This window comes from Mytilus edulis, chromosome 9 (assembly GCF_963676685.1).
Source record: "Mytilus edulis chromosome 9, xbMytEdul2.2, whole genome shotgun sequence".
NCBI lineage: Eukaryota > Metazoa > Mollusca > Bivalvia > Mytilida > Mytilidae > Mytilus > Mytilus edulis.
Window position 1 is genome coordinate 79,599,511 of NC_092352.1, and position 13,887 is coordinate 79,613,397.

At 30.5% G+C, this 13,887-nt stretch overlaps 1 protein-coding gene across 4 annotated transcripts in view; it reads right to left on the reverse strand.

Annotated features, from left to right (window-relative positions):
- LOC139489139 (ankyrin repeat and fibronectin type-III domain-containing protein 1-like) overlaps positions 1-4,923 on the reverse strand; it is a 178,194-nt gene extending 173,271 nt beyond the window's left edge. For 3 of the 4 annotated variants that reach the window (XM_071275280.1, XM_071275278.1, XM_071275276.1), the window contains exon 1: positions 4,759-4,896. The gene's annotated coding sequence lies outside the window, so the exon portion shown is untranslated. Of the gene's footprint in view, positions 1-4,758 lie in introns of all 4 variants that reach the window. The other variant, XM_071275284.1, reaches the window with a different exon arrangement.
- Positions 4,924-13,887: the final 8,964 nt, after the last annotated feature.

Here is a 13,887-nt window from a genome sequence, read left to right on the forward strand (position 1 = left end):
TGAATCAAACAAAAATATTCGGTTAATGGTAAAATACAACCATAAATATGATAAAACATTGCATTTTCTATATTTAAATGAAAAATCTTACACATGAATTACCTAGTTATCTCAAAATTTGCACATTTTATCAAAGATATAGACCTTGTTTTCTGGTATTTCAAAATCCAAGATGGAGGAAGACACCCTATCTACCTTAAAGTTGTTAAAAAAAAATTATATCGTGAATGATGGTCAATTACGTTTTTTGGGTTATATTACCCTAGGAAGACACCCGAGACATCATAAAAATATATAGGTGATCCTATGATTGGAGGAACATTATACAGTTGTGTACACACACATGGCAGCACGGAACACGATAGGAAATCCATTTGACGATATCTAAACGTTTGGAAACGATGTGAAAAATATTGTGCGCCACGTGGGCGCTTACATTTGTCACTCTATGCGCCATTTCTTGTCAATATGCGCTATAGGCGCAGGGCGCATGCCTTCCCTATCACTGTTTTTATAATATCTAGAGTAAATTTTATTGACTTACCTCCAGACTGCATTTATTTATCAGAACTTCACTAGGAAACAAAGAGTAAATGGGCAAATATATGACTAGTTATTTATCAATTAAAAACTGCATGAAATTGGACACAATTAAATTTGTCATATGTTTTTGTGGTTTGAATTAAAGTATGGAAGTGTATTAGCACATACTTGAATTAATAACTACATGTAATTAAATATTGATCTAACCATATCCTTTTACTTCAAAGGAAAAAGTGAGAAAAACTGCTGCTAGATATGACTTAATTAATGTCCAATTAACACAATTTGCATACAATATTTCTGCCCTCAGGTGACAAGTTTTAATAATAAAACCATTTCAATTAAACAGTTAAATGCGTAATAAGGATTATTACTAATAATTATTGCAAATTCAGATATAAAAGTATTAATATAAATTTTGTTGTTCTAAATGGTGAATCGTTATAAATATGCACCAGTCCCAACTAGAATATTAAAATTGTGCAATAAAGAAATTCCATCTCATGATAGTTTCCAAATAAGCATTACATCATATTTTTCAAGATTGCCTTTGCTGTTTGGCAAAACTTTTTCTAATTTTAGGTACTTTGGTCCTCAATGCTCTTCAATTTTTTTTTAATTTTTGATTCAAGTTGCACTGGTGAGTCTTTTGGAGAGAAAAAGCAGTGTATCAAGCGTAAAAAGTCTTAATCCTGGTCTTTATGAGTTTATTGCGATGTTTATGTATAATTTTGACCTTGCTGAACTGATTAAATGACAAACATATTCTGAACAATCAATTTTAATACTTACACTAAAAGACCCATGTTAATAAACTCTCCCCATTTAACACATCACAAAGCTGAACAACGATGATCTTATTTTACCAATTCAAGTATTAAATGTTTAATTCAAAATGCATAATGACCGAAAAGCCAAACCTGTAATTAATGACAAAAACTCATTAGATGCTATTAAATGGTTTGTTGCTCTCCATAAAGAGAATTATTTCTGCTAATAACAAATTTTAATATGTCTGTATTGTTATACGATATCAGAACTATTTTTTTGGTTCCATCTAAAGAGATTAATTTAATGCCAAAGAAAATATCAATAATAGATAACAGGTCTACATCCTAAAGGATGCAAAAAAATGGAAAATTAAATCTAACATAAAAAGTCCAATTCAGTGAGATTATAACATTACCAAAAACTAATGTCATACTATAAAATTTTGAATAGAATAACTTGTCAGATTAAACTTCACAAAAATTTGTCATAAAACGTTTATTACCAACTATTGCTTGCAAGCAAAAAGAAAACATTTAATTTCAAGTGACATTAAATAATTTTTTCAAGTCTGATGAATTGTGCAAAAATTATCTAAAAATTCTTTAATGATCAACAACTGCATGCATGCAAAAAGAAAAAGAAAACATTTAAATCTAAGTGACACTATACCTTTTTTTATAGTTATATGAATTGTCAAAAGACTCATAATGATCAACAATTGCATGCATGCAAAAAGAAAAAGAAAAAATTAAATTTTCAATGAAAAGCTTCTTTTTTTTTAAAATTACAAGTGATATTTAAAATGTCAACTGAAGATTTTTATCAACAGCTTCCTCAAATCAAGTGTAAAATGCATGTTCCAAATTAAAACCAAATCTTCTTATTATCTTGCCTGATTAAATTCTATTTTCTCTTTGTTTGGAACTTGTATTAAAACTGGAGATTTGTTAAAGAAGATTTCATTTTAATGATATATATTGATATTCATAATACCGTACATGATATGGATTAAATACATATATATATAGCAATTAAAATCAAGTTAAGAATCATTTCATGTAGAAAATAATAAAAATTTGAAAGCTAAATTTAAAACCAAAATACTTGTGTGCATATAAGCATCTATGAACTGGCTTACATTTGTATATCAATTTAAAGATTTTAATAAGATGTGATCCACCAGTGTAAACAATACAGAACCGGTATAATGAAATTCCAAAAATTGGTTGATCCACCAGTGTGATACCAAGGACACAATTATCTACCAAATATTATTCCAATTTTTTAATCATACGTTCGGATATATATTTCACCATGAAGATGAGCATCTGGAGAGAAATGACTTGAAATGCATTAGACAGTCCATGTACAGAGATAGAAGAAAACGTATTGCTTTGCTGAATATTTAATACAAGATATGCCAAAAGAGAAGAAAATTGAAGCTTTTGCTGAATAGGTTTTAGACATGTACAATTAAAAAGTTTTGAAATTACAAAATTAGAATGTCACTTAATATTTTGAATTGAAAAGTACTATTTACAGTATACAGTATTTTAGGAAATAAAAAACTTCCAAATGTTGATCATCTGTTTGGCCTGATTATGTTTTTTTAGCATATTGGGGATATTGGGGATAAGATATTTTGTAGAAAAAAGCATAATAAAGACTGGTGTTTAAATGTCACAGAGATCTTCCTGATTGCCAAGCAGAATAATTGTATTAAGGTTGAAGCACTGAGCAATACTAGCAATAATATATAAGTAATTATAAAAAATAATGAAATATCAAAAATTGGTTGATCCACAGTGTGATGCCTATGAGACAATTATCTACCAAATAGATTTCAAATTTATTAAAAAGGATTTTTTATACCTTTGTTAACAGAGTAATTGTATTAGGATAGAAGCACTGAGTTTGTACTGGTAATAATATATAAGTAATTATTAATGGTGTCTTTATACATATTAGTGTTACCAAAACAATTCAGAAAAGGTATGAAATTCCTAAAATAGGTGGAAAATTATTAATAAATTATTTGTACTGATATCTTTTTTTCGTAATAATCTATTGAACTTTGTACGTTATTACAGTGTAATGTCCTTAAACCCCAGCGTGAATTCTTACAAAACTTTTATTACTTCTCAAGATCGTCAAATCTATCTGTTATCAAAGTAACTTCTTATATCTATATTTTATCACTACAAAGCTTTTAAAGTGGCTACTTGAAGTCATCATGAAGCTCCCTTGTCAACAGCTAACACCATTCAAATCACCAATAAATTTAACTGTATGTTTGCCTTGTAAACAAACAATCATTTTGACTATAACATCTCATGTTCTAAGTAAATATCACACAGTATTATTTATTGATGAAATAAAACGTCAATATAAATTTGTATTGTCAAAGTTTTTCTAGTAATTTACAACAGGACCGTGATCTATTTTGTGTCAAGGTATCTACATATAAGGCACATAAAAATGCTCTTGCTCAATTTCAAAGTATTTTTTCTCTCAAAATATTAATTGTTCATGAAACTGAAGGTCTTAATTAAATTCCTTAATCTATGGCAAACAGAAAAGAGTCAAGATATGTATTCTACTACTCAACAAGTTAACTTCTATTTAAAATACTGTCACAACATAAGTAAAAACTGAAAATCAGTTCATTTAATTATCTCAGTTTTGAAAGAAATTATAATATCCAAGGACAAGTAAAATTCATGAACACCAGAAGAAACTGAATAAGAATGGCTTCAAAAGGGAAATAACTCTAGTTAAAACTTAATCTTCAACAGTACTTCTACATCAACCATAAGTCATGTAATTTCTGTTGGATAAATGCTCTACAAAGCTTATGTTGTATTGTTATATATGTATAACCAACTTTTAAATAAATCAATTATGCTTATGCTGTCAGAAAGATTAATAAAAGAAATGTTTGCTTGTTTCTGAATCATATTTAATTCATGCATCAGAATTGTATATTATGTTTTTGATTTATTTATAGATAAGTCCAAAATTCATTTAAGTCAACTTTTTTTTATCTGCATTGTCTTCTTAAACTAGATAATTCTGAACTGAATACAAAAATAAAGAGATGTTTTATAATTGTCTGAGAGATCATTTTCATCCAGACACTAGGAGTCCTAATGAATAAAACTTTGTTTAAACTAAATGTAAGTTACATTTTTGTGGAGGAAACTGAATGAGGCATGATTTAACTACTTGGAATGGATATATTTTGATTTTGAAACAGAAACTTGCTTGATGGGTTGGGATTTGAGTGTTTTTCTATATGCAATGTGGTATAACGTCCCAAGACTCAAGCAAATAAAACAAATAGACTGTCAGGAAACAGACATCACAGCAATCTCAGTTTAGGAGACTACAAAAATTAACTGAGCAAGTATTTAGAGTTAATATCTGACAATTTCTTAAACCTACCTTTTTTAGCAGGAACCATTATATCTGTTTCTGTTTATCTTTGTTTATCATGTCATTCTCTCACAGGAGATTCGTTTTTAAGAACACACCAATTCTGTCTGCCTTAGTATCATAATTCACCCTAGGTACATCTTTCTCATTATAATATATCTGCCATAAAAAGATCTAATAAAATTAAAAAATCGCAGGTGTAAGTCAATTTAAGTTCATTTGTCTTCCAATAATTTTATAATCTATCACTCTCCTCTCAATATCAATGTGAAAATATACAAGTTGTTACGATTTTATACCAAACTGAAGTTTAATTTTGTTAAAATACAATCATTAATCATTATATATAGATAAGTCCAAAATTCATTTAGGTCAACTATTTTTTTATCTGCATTGTCTTCTTAAACTAGATAATTCTGAACTGAATATAAAAATAAAGAGATGTTTTATAATTGTCTAAGAGATCATTTTCATCCAGACACTAGGAGTCCTAATGACACCGATGAAAAAAACTTTACTGTAAAACCTACAATAATGTCTGTCTGTTTTCTTTAACATTTATCTCACATTACTCCTTTTATTCATAAGTAAATTCATATAGCCTAAACTTTGACCTATAATTGTTTACTTTTATAAATTGTGACTTGGATGGAGAGTTGTCTCATTGGTACTCATACCAAATCTTCTAATATCAATTTCTCAATATTGCAAAATGGTCATGATTAGATATTATTGAATTTACAGTCTACCACTACCATAACTACTCAAGTCCTTATTTTTCATGGCTAGACTATGTCCATCTTGGGTGCTTGTAATCCAAGGTTAAAGTAACTCAAATTGGTCATCTCTAGTACAAGGTATGATACACCATATATCAAAATCATTCCCACACCTGAAATTTAAACAAAACATGAATATTTCATACTAAATATAACAGTGTATGGGAGATAACTCTTAATATATAAAATATCTGTTTTAACTTTTTAAAAGCTATAAAGAAACTAGTTATGTAAAAAGATTATGTTAAGGTTGCTACATGCCAATTTAAAAGATGATTTTTTACAGAAAAGCACAACTCTGTAAAATATATTAATACCTTCAAAAGGACCAACCATGGACTAACTAAAGGTGTGTATGGAAGAGCTCTAGACAATCATAAAACCTTAATATTGGCGTTGTACATCTCTCCTGCAGGATAAAGACTTGAACCTCAGAATCAACTATCAAGAGGTCAACTGGTGTATGGAAGGATGTTCGAGAACTAGTCAGAAGACAAACAAGAAGTTGCTGGAGACGTTATATTTAATTGGGAGTACAAACAATAAGATATTATCTAGACAATATTGTTAATATCTATATATCAAAATAGTCTTTAAAATTGATATATTTATAGATTATCGTTGATAATCTCAACGAGATTGATTTTCTCGCTTGAGCCGGGACGGCGAAAGCGAGAAAGGCAATCGAGTTGAGATGACCAATGATAATCTGTTTATTGCTATTTTACCTATGACGACGTTGTCAATTTCATGTCAATTTCGTTATCAACGCCATGTGCCTGCTTAGTTTCTAGCGATAATTTTCCATCTCAAGCGAGTAGCATGATATGAAAAATTATCACAAAAAAAGATCAAAGGAAAAATGCACAAAATAGCAATAAATTTAATTACACACATGCAGATTGAAGTTGATTCAAATAAATAATTATACTCAGAAGAATAAATTATAATTTTACCTGAAAATATTATCTAAATAAAAAGGAGAATGTGTCCGAGGACATGATGCCACCGCTCAAGCTTGGCAAATTTCATGCTTAAAAAATATCATAACTCTAGAACAGTAAGACTTGCAGCTCTAATTCAAACTATGTCTGTAAGTTTTGGATTTTAGCATTGTATGTATTTCAATATTAGGGAAACTACATTTAAAAGTGCAGAAACGAAAAGATTTGCAATGTTCCAAGTTATAGAAGGTAACAACTCTAGGACAAATTCGAACTCTGTCTGCCATTTTTCCTTCTTAGAATGGGGTATAAGTTTCATAAAATTTACAACGCGGTAGTCTAGATACAACAAAACAGCTTTGGAAAATAGAATATGTCCTTTATGCCATAAAGAGGTGGAAAATGAATTCCATTTTATCATAACATGTTCAGAAATTAATAAAACTAGGATCAAAATGTTAAATGAAATTTCTAGTATTATCCCCAGTTTTAATCCAATGAGTAAAGAAAACAAATTTGATTTTATATTTTCTTGTGAAGAATGTAATATTTTACTTATCACTCTTAACAATATAAGTGAAATGTATAGTAAGAGAAACAATTATAATGTTATATATAATCAACTATCATAATATTTGAAATGATAATTTTAAAGAGAAGGCATGCTGTCAAAAATAATATTATAATTAATATTAGGCCAACTAAAATTAATTAGTAGATTTTCATCCAAATTTTTTTTTTTAAATGGGGCAGGTGGGAGGATTTTATTTTTTAAATTTTATTTCATATGAAACCTTCTTGTCACGTGTTATTCGATCATATATGCAAGTGTAATAATATGCTTATATCATGTAAATACATCCATTAGGTATCGTGTATAAGACAATAACAATCAAAACCAAGGAGTAACCGAAGACCCATAAAACCAAAAGACATTTACATCAACAGTTACAAATAATGATAGGAAACAACACACTAAAAACCAGGAATGAAATCAGGTGCTCCGGAAGGGTAAGCATTTCCTGCACAGGATACGGCAGCCGTCATGTTATTTCTTTGTTCAGTTCGGTGATGATGGAAGGTTGTTATGACTGAGGAAGAATATCACTGCGATATGATTTCTGACACGCTTTTGTCATAATGGCTTATCAGCTCATGATGGCAACCATAAAATTGAGTGATGACCTTAATTTGATGATTCATAGCCCTGTCTTAGCAACTTTTGAGAAAGCAGTATTCCTCGCTCAACAAAATCAGCGTACATGTACTTTGAGCTAGCTCTATAGTAACGTATCAATATTGAGACACATTTACTCCATATATATATATTCAAATTCGTAAATATATTATCTCTATTTGGCAACCACCGTTCTACATGTAATTGCCGCTTTAGAAACCTATTTTATATTAAACCGCAGAAATGTGAGGAAATGCTCTCTTCAGTTGGACTACCTACATCAAATATATTTTGCTTTCTAAGCTCTGTTTTGTTGTCCTAATAAAATGAAGCCAATCCATTGGTATGCAACACGAGTACGATAAGAACATGTACAGTATAAAATAAAAACTCAAACAGTGTTGAAATAATAGGGTTGGTCCTTAATATGCAAGATGCAAATATAATTTATAATTTTTAGACCTTCCCATATAATTACAATGTAGAACATAGTTGTTTAATGACTTTATCGTGGGTATTGGGACAGAGGATGTTTACTGGTTGTTGGTTTTTTTTACAAAAAACGAAAGGCATGGCTAAATTTTTTTCTAAGAGCTTGCTGTAAAATAATAAATTAAAAATGCGTATGTTTGTCGATTTTCTGAACTCAATATACGGTCATTAATCTAAAAAGTTCATGCTTGTGTCAATTTATTTATTCCAGTCAAATGTGTTCCACGATTCTGACGCTTTTGGGTTTCCTTCACAGTCCAAATTTCATGACACAAAGTCATTGTATAAATAAAATAAATCCAAGGTGTTTTACTCACAAACATTTGTGTCATTTGTGACATAGTGTACGGCGATTTGCGTTCTTGGACACAGCGTTACCCGAATATTTCACGCCCTTCTCGTAATCAATCTTTATTCTCGATAAATGATGTTGTCATCATAGATCAGCAGAATATATCGACTTAATCATCCAGTTAGCATGGTTAGAATACTCTTGAGAAATACGAAAACCGAAATTTGCAACAGGAAGTTTTACAAGAAACGAAATATCGACGGGTACCGGTAATGGAAATGAACAAAATCCAGAAATCGTAATTTTTTTCAAAAATAAAAAAAATCGGGGCGGGAAGATTTCAGAGTGGCGGGCGGGGATGAAAATCTATCAATTAATTTTAATTGGCCTTAATATCAATCTTTATTTTTTTCAAAGCTGTCTGTCTGTCTGTCTGTCTGTTTTGGTTTTGTTTTGTATTGGTTTGTTTGGATTTTAAACTAATAAAATTCTTATTCTTATTCTTAAAAAATTTACCTTGGAAAACTTAAAGAAAGAGTGTGAAAACAATAAAAATAGCAATTTTCCAAGTTAATATAATTACATAAGATGTATGTTTCATTATAATACTTTATTCTGATTGGCTAACTGCACATCACATGTTATTCCTTAAGCAATTGCATTACTCAATAATTACATTAGATGTATGTTTCATTATAATACTTTATTCTGATTAGCTAACAGCACATCACGTGTTATTCCGTAAGCAATTGTATCACTCAATAAAACTTTTCATTCATGATAGCACGCAATAAAGTGCACAGGTGAATTAAATAAAAACAATATAAAATTCGTTTTTTCTTGATCATAGCTAAAAAAAATGTAATTATAAGTATTGAATGCTTCTTTTTGTAACTTTATAGGGTTGTTAAAGCGTTGACCATGCGTACATTTTTAGAATGAAGCGCTTCCGTGCTTCATACAAAATGTACTTCGGTCAACGCTTTTACACCCCAATAAATTTACAAAAAGAAGCATTCAATTCTTAAATAAAACTTTTCATTCAGGATAACACGTGGTCCCACAATGAAGTGCACAGGTGAATTAAATAAAAAAATTATAAAATTAGTGTTTTCATGATCATAGCTAAAAAATGTAATTATAAGTATTGAATGCTTCTTTTTGTAACTTTATAGGGTTGTAAAAGCATTGACTGTGGGTAAATTTTTAGAATGAAGCACTTTCGCGCTTCATACAAAATGTGCTTCTGTCAACGCTTTTACACCCCAATAAAGTTACAAAAAGAAGCATTCAATTCTTAAATAAAAGGAAAAAACTCTAAAGACAGTATGTGATTCACTGCCATAATTTTAACCGTGTCTCACTCTGTTAGTTTTGGTTCTTAGCATTGTATATGAGGTTTGTTTTTAATTTGAATGAGGCAAACTTCATTTTTGTTGAACTTCAGATTGGGGAAACAAAAATTGGACAAAAAGGTGGATGGAAGAAAAATGAACGGTCAATGGAAACAATAGATTCTACACCCCTGTAAGCAGGTTCAAAATAAAAATAGTTTGATGATAAAAATTGTTAGGAATTGATCTCAATATCAAAGATGACTACATTTAAATGTAAAAATTTTGCATTGATTTTAACTTCAAACTTCTACTTCAAGCAGGTTTTAACCTTATTTTTTTAATGTTTTTCCTGTCACAACTTTACATCCTTACCCAATGACAAGTGGTTCTGGCAAAGCATATAAATCCAGTTTTGAGTGATCAAATGACCTTTCAATCAATGTGAGATATATATTCTACAGAATGCAATATAAAACTAGTGCTAAGTCACATAACTCCTATTAATATCATAAAAAACAGATTTTAAAAAATAAAAAGTATGACAAATATCTATCCTAAGGGAGCTACCATTTGATTTTTATGGGGGGCTAGGATGAAAAATTTTGTCCTGCATTTATTTTTTTTAGCTGTAATCTCTGTCCTGCCTTTTTATTTTTCACTCTGTTCGGTCCTGCCTTTTTTTTATTAGTTTATCCTGACTTTTTTTTACCTAAATTGTCGTCCTGACTTTTTTTTTTTTTTGCAAGTGTCTCATCCTGCCTTTTTTTTTTACTCAAAACTCCTGTCCGGTGTATTTTTTTCAAATTTCATCCTAGCCCCCCAATAAAAATCAAATGGTAGCTCCCTAATAAGGTAGTATAACTTTTTTTACTTGTTTCTTTCAACTTCACAAATATTACATATGAGACATTTTTAACTTCTGTTGAACATGTTGAAGTGAATTTCCATAGGGATGATGCTGAACTACAACTTAAATAGAATTATCTCCCCTTGTCTATATAGCAATAACAATCTGTAATCTAAAGATATATTGATTCATATTGGTTCTTGTTTAGACATTAGCTTTAAGAAAACATATTAAGAATAAATAAACTAGAAACAGAACTTACAACATCTAATTCTTTGCAATGTCCTATTATAAAACTTTTGACACAATGTGAAATCTTCTTATAGATTATAAACAAACACACAATTTTTGTTTTTCTGTACTTTATTTTGATTTACTCCCCCTGAGTTTATATAAAAAAAAATACTGATAAACAGAAATTGGTTAAACTCTTCATATATTTCAAAACTTACAATTTTTCATGTTCTTGAATCAATTTCTTTTTAAAAGTGTCTTCTCTGTTGTGAAAAATATAGTTTCAATCTCTTGCCCCCTTTTCACTGACATCTGTCAATCAACTCTGGTGAGCCATATCATTGGTCAGGTTTGCTGTACATTTCATGATCACCTGACAATTTTTACTCCATAAACTAAAGCATGCTTTGCAGACAGTACACATGCTAAGGATTAGTCTATTTATAGTTTAAGGATGTAGATTTCAGTGTGCACCTTTACAGCCTCATGTCAACTGAACACCTGAATCTATTTCTGTCCTAAATGTTGGACAGTCAACTATAGAATGGTTCAGATGTACTTTAAGCTAAAATCCTTCAGATTTCTCTCCTATATTTCTGTATCTGCAAATAAATAAATAAAACTAAAAGAAACAAATTCATGAATCAAAAGTGCTGCAATATATGGTTGGCTTATAACATTATATGGGTTTTGTTCATTTTTGAAGAACATATTATGACCTATAGCTGTGAATTTCTGTGTCAATTGGTCTCTTGTGTAAAGTTGTATCATTGGCAATCATACCACATCTTCTTTTCAAATTTAAATTACTATTAATTAAAAGTTTAAAATTCAAATATGTGTTTCATAAAATATTTTCTTTTAACAATGATGAAAGAAGTTTTATTTTCTTTATTTTAATGCAGGGAACCGGATTAACATCCGTCAATTAAGGATTAAATACGACGCCATGAGCAAAATTAATTGGTTCTGTCGATAGAGTAGAATTATACTAAAAGTAATGGCACTTTAAATTAAAAAGAGGAATTTTTGCTGAAACAAATTATGCCCTCTGGCATAAAGAAATTCAATCTTTAATGAATTAGAATTGGGATTTGGCATAGAATTCACGAAGAAAAATAGGTGATAATGCGGTACCTCGATTTCCCGAGAAATACAAGAACCTTTACAATATCCCCAATACAAACTGATATATCCCGATAATAAAAGTGCAATTTCACTTCATGAATTTGATTTGTATGTCTTGTATACAAAACATAACGTCTGCCATATTGTTTTCAACAAGGAATTTGCATACAACAATGTACAAGATATACAAATTGATTTTCTGAAGATTGTGTGTACTTTTATTAATTATGAACGCCTTAAACCTTGTAATTGTATGCGAATTTAAGCAGTATAACACCATAAAAAATCTTGTTATTGGGATGTATCAGTTTGTTTTTGGAATATTACGTTGTTCTTGTATTTCTCAGGAAATCATGGTACCTGTGGTAATGTATGAAGTAAGATACCTTCTCTCTTATATGATTAGTCCGAGATTACTCTGACGTCCAACGGCTGTTTTGCCAGACAAGCTGGGGCCGTGGGACGTCAGAGCTCGTCCCATATCAAAAAGTGGATATTTGCCCACCCAAAATAGATGTGCTGCTTCGTCGCTTCTGATGCCGACTGACGGCCTTGGAATTATATAAATCGGGCATCAATCTGTTCATTTTTCATTTATCTCTTCATTTATGTAAGTTTCACATACCTGCCAACCTTTATTTTTCCATATTTTAACAGTTTTCACAGTGACCCATTGATTTCGGCATTCTGCCTTTCATTTTCAAAGTTAATCACGTGACCACGAGAAAACAGTGATGATTTATGTAAATGACCATAATGTAACACCTCGTTCATTTACGATGCAAGTTATCTAAATGTCCGAGAGCTTAAATTCCGACTGTAACGTGGTGGGAACCAAATGCTTCATACCGATCTCCTGTAAAAGAGGTGAAAAAATATAATTATTTGCATATTTTGAGTCTCGAGACCACGAACTCTCTCGTAACTTGACGTCCATTTGAAAGTGAAATTCAAAATGCCGAAATCGATGGGTTACTGTGAAAACTGTTAAAATATGGTAAAATAAAGGTTGGCAGGTCTTACATAAATGAAGAGATAAATGAAAAAGGAACAGATTGATGCCCAATTTATATAATTCCAAGGCTGTCAGTCGGCATCAGAAGCGACGAAGCAGCACATCTATTTTGGGTGGGCAAATATCGACTTTTTGATATTGGACGAGCTCTGATGTCCCACGGCCCCAGCTTGTCTGGCAAAACAGCCGTTGGACGTCAGAGTAATCTCGGACTATAATTATATGATATATCTGTGACCACTATATATGGATAGTTAACTTGTAGTTGATATTAACTAGCAAATACAAATTATTTATAGTATATTTTTATTCATATTTTATTGTAAAACGCAAAAATAATTGAAATTAATGAAAACGAAAAAAATATATATATTTTGGGAAAAAAGGTGGGAGAGCAGTGTTTCCGTCAGAGAAACCGTCTGATGTCCCCAAGTACCTATGTGGCATGCACCAATAAATCGACAATTGGTGAACAATTTTATTATATACTTAGGGATGACATCAAAAGTTCAATGTAGGATAAAAAACTTAATTCACATAGTTTTTTCGCTGACCCCCCTACCCCCCTTCTTAACTTAATTTGGGAAAAATTGATTTACCTATATGGATATATGTAAAATCGATTTTAGATTAACAAAACTTTCAGCTATGTTGACCCCCCACCCCCAAACTATTCGATTTAAGTTTTTTATCCTACATCGATCTTTTGATGTCGTCCCTTAAGTGAAATAGGTAAAATTGACTCGAGGGATGAAAATGATTACTTTGCAACTATCCCCTTTCGTTACATTTCCCGAATAGAAATTACCAGGTAAAAGCTAATTGCGGGCTAATGAGAAAGTCTGTTGTTACAGGCCTTTTATCGGGACTTGGTACCAAGTGTGGCATAGGTA